This window comes from Carassius carassius, chromosome 32, assembly GCF_963082965.1.
Source record: "Carassius carassius chromosome 32, fCarCar2.1, whole genome shotgun sequence".
NCBI classification, from domain to species: Eukaryota; Metazoa; Chordata; class Actinopteri; order Cypriniformes; family Cyprinidae; genus Carassius; species Carassius carassius.
Window position 1 is genome coordinate 11,475,722 of NC_081786.1, and position 3,509 is coordinate 11,479,230.

The window sequence follows — 3,509 nt, forward strand, 5'->3', positions numbered from 1 at the left end:
AAATGTCCTCCTCACCCCCTTATCTTGCTCCTCAGGTACTGGACATCAGTAATGTGCATGCTCTTGGTTTTAATGCAGTTCAAGATAAACATTGATCATTCCTGCTACATTCTCAGTTATCCCTCAAGTGTTTGTAACAATAAAGCCCATGGCAACATCTTGTAATGCAAAATAATTAATCTCGTAACTCCCTTTCTTTCACAAAACAATTGGCATTTGTTACTAAATATAAATAATAATAACTTTCTGGTGTATTGATGTCCCAGATGTCATTAATCTGATCAAATATTTTTATGTCTTAAGTAAAAAATAATCCCGATAATTAATAATATGTAGTTTTTCCAAGTCTAAAATAAACACATATGAGCCTACCTAGTAAAATGATGTATTTACCAAGAATCTTCAGAACACAATATTCACCATTTTCATTTTATTGAAGCATAGAATATAAAGATGATAAAAGTAGCATCAAGACAAATAAGATTCAAGGAAAATAATTATTTACCATCAAAAATACATTAACCTCATATATTAATCAGTTCACACAGATGAGTGATGAAATGTCCTTAAAAGTCACACAATCCCATCCAGTCAACTGTGATTCAGATCATGCGATACAGTACATATAAGACATGTGATACTGTTCCAGAAAATAATGATTCCTTATCATCACATCTAAACTGGTTTCATCTCCCCATCGTGATCTTCTTCTCTCGTGTCTGGAAACAGTTTGTGGTTGATATCCAGCACTGATGTGGTGTAGCATGTTCTCAGCCAGAGGATCTCTCAGTCCTAAGATCCCAGACCTGGTCAAAGTGTAACAAACAATCCAGATGAAGTTGTTTAATGGACAGAGAGCTCAGCTTATGTTCTGTGTGATTTTAGCAGGGTGAGCAACTATGACCCTTGTAGTACTGTACACTTACCATTCTTCAAGCTGCTTTAAGACCTTTTGAGAAGCTTTTTCTCTGAAGACAATTTACCACATCCTCTTCTTTCACTCCTTTCAAGAGCATCACTTGATCAAAACCCCTCATTTGGCTGATGAGATCATCTGTGCAAAGTGAAATTGTTAAAGTATTGCAATAAACAATTTAATTCTGCAAGAATTAAGAAAAAATTACAGAGGCAAAGGTCTTGCTCATGAGACTCCATTAGCATGTGTAGTTCTCAGAGACTCTAGAATTGATCTAATGTTGCAGTAAATGTGTTTTCTTCCTCTAGAATCTCTCTCCAAAGTTCCTGACTTCTCTCACAAATGTGTTTTAGTCTGTGGAGTGTAAGGCCTTGCTTCAAACCAATCAAATATCAATCCACAATTTATAACACAACGTTTACAATACAATGAGATAATGTCAATTGGTGTTTATATCAATTAAACCACTTTTATGGCACTTGTATGCTTTTAAGAAAAACAGGTAGTGTTTTTTAAAAACTTAAGATTAAAAATGTTTCAGTCACACTTTGCTAACATGCTATAATTATAATAGCTGTATCAAATAAAATAACATAACAATAAAAACATTGGAAAGAATAATCACGGCTGACATGACCAGTCCTGTGAGAGATCATCATAAAGTGCTGTAACACATAACACAGCATTGCTTCAACACACACATACCAGTGGACTTCTGTTTGTTTGAGCACAAGATGGCCGTCTTCATTCCTCATCCTGAGCAAATCATTTCCTTGGTCTTCCTTCTCTTCTGTGAAACAAGATAATCTCTACTTACTCTGTGTGTAATTAATATTGCTCATTAAACATATAATTAAGTTAATTTAAAGTAAGATTCAGACCAGAGCATTTGATGAGTAAATGTTAATTCAAAAATATTAAAAAAAAAAGGTACCTGGGAAGAGCTGATCATGGCAAGATTCACTGAGACTCAGTAATAGCTCTTTTAGTTTTTAGGAAGGTGTGTGAGGGTTGGCTCACCAAAAACTTCTGAAAAAGAAGAGCAGCATTATCTGCAAACAATCCTGTAAGACAGAAATATTATTTCATTACATGCAACTTATTCATTACTTATACATTATTTTTTAGACCATGAAAGCATCCTCTGCAAAGATGCTGTATAATTAATTGCTGTATAAGTCATTAATAGCAAGCTATATTCATATGAGTTGGTTTAAAAATTAATACATGCTAATAGGGCTGTTATCAGTAGTGTAATTGATCTGGTTCTGACAAATTAATCAAAGATTTAATATATATCACGTGACACATTAAACTAGCATTTCTACTCGTGGAGATCACGTATAGTGGGAACATGAACTGATGGGGCTTATTTGAAGTAATTTAATGAGAAGCCAATGAACAATATAAACTTTCTGACTGTGTGATTTTCCAATATTGTGACAGTGTCAGATGAGATTGTCCAGGGGCTTGTACAATATCATACAAGTGTTAAATTGAATTAGTGAATTATTAAGACTTTGATGTGCGACTGTATTTAGGGATCATTTTAAAGACTTTTCCCCTTTCCAAATACCCACACTTGAGGTCCCTTGAGAGTGTGTGTACGTGACAGTGCATGCACAATACTGTCCCCGGTCTTAATAATGCCAAAGCACAGCATCCTTAACACAAACTAAACCTCTCCAATACTGCACCGGAGCGCTTTACAACGCTTAGTGTATCCCATCATGCATCATGTTTTGGAATTAATCGTGAGACTTTTTGCAGAGATCTCACAGGAGGTCACGCAAACCTTTCCAATGTATGTGAAATATTAATAATAATAATTAGATATTGAGAATAATTTAGTAGTAAAACAAAGTGTTGCACGTTTTCTTGGCGCACAGAAAAGTATATTTATGTTAAGATCGACACACACTTGGGATCTTCATGCTCACTTGGGCCAAATAAAGGAAATGTGCAAAGATGGCAAGTGTGGGTATTTGGACCGTACAACAGTTTAAGAAACAACAAATGCTGTGCAAATGATAACAGCAGGAATGTTTGATAAAAGGAACAAACTATCACAGTCACAGACCAACCTGCCTCTGCAGCTTTCTGTCTTCTCCATTTCTGAAGGAATACCTCTCCACAAACACGACTGGGCTGACTGCTTCCTTTACGTCTTTTCAGCTAAAAAATAAATACAAGGGGAGAGAAAATAAAACAGAATTATATACAGAATGTTAATAGTGATCTGTGAGCAAAATATTTAAGATATAAACTAATATGAATGAACTGCAAGATGGGAAAAATTGGTTTTTTTTTTATTTACATTAGAAAGGTATTACAAGCATGGTACAGTAAATGTGATTACTGTGAAATATGTCATATAAAAGCACATTTAAACACTATCATTACAGTGGTACAACTATAATTATTTTGGTGATTATTGTGCTATCACGAAACCATAGTAAAACTACAGTTACTGTGGTAAAAAACATGGTAAATGTCTTTTTTACTGGGTTTGACCTACTATTGTAGGTGTCATGGTTACCATGATTTTACTACAAATACAACTTCCATCTTTGAACCTGAAATGAATATAAAA

At 34.4% G+C, this 3,509-nt stretch overlaps 1 long non-coding RNA gene across 2 annotated transcripts; it reads right to left on the reverse strand.

Annotated features, from left to right (window-relative positions):
- Window positions 1-626: 626 nt before the first annotated feature.
- LOC132113222 (uncharacterized) lies at window positions 627-1,972 on the reverse strand. Of its 2 annotated transcripts, none has more exons than XR_009425118.1 (4): window positions 1,851-1,972; window positions 1,622-1,706; window positions 927-1,054; window positions 627-806 (listed from the first exon to the last, which is right to left on the reverse strand). It is a non-coding gene; the product is annotated as an uncharacterized LOC132113222 (long non-coding RNA). The 2 variants fall into 2 exon arrangements; XR_009425119.1 differs by having other exon boundaries at window positions 1,622-1,703; window positions 1,851-1,927.
- Between the last annotated feature and the right edge of the window lie 1,537 nt (window positions 1,973-3,509).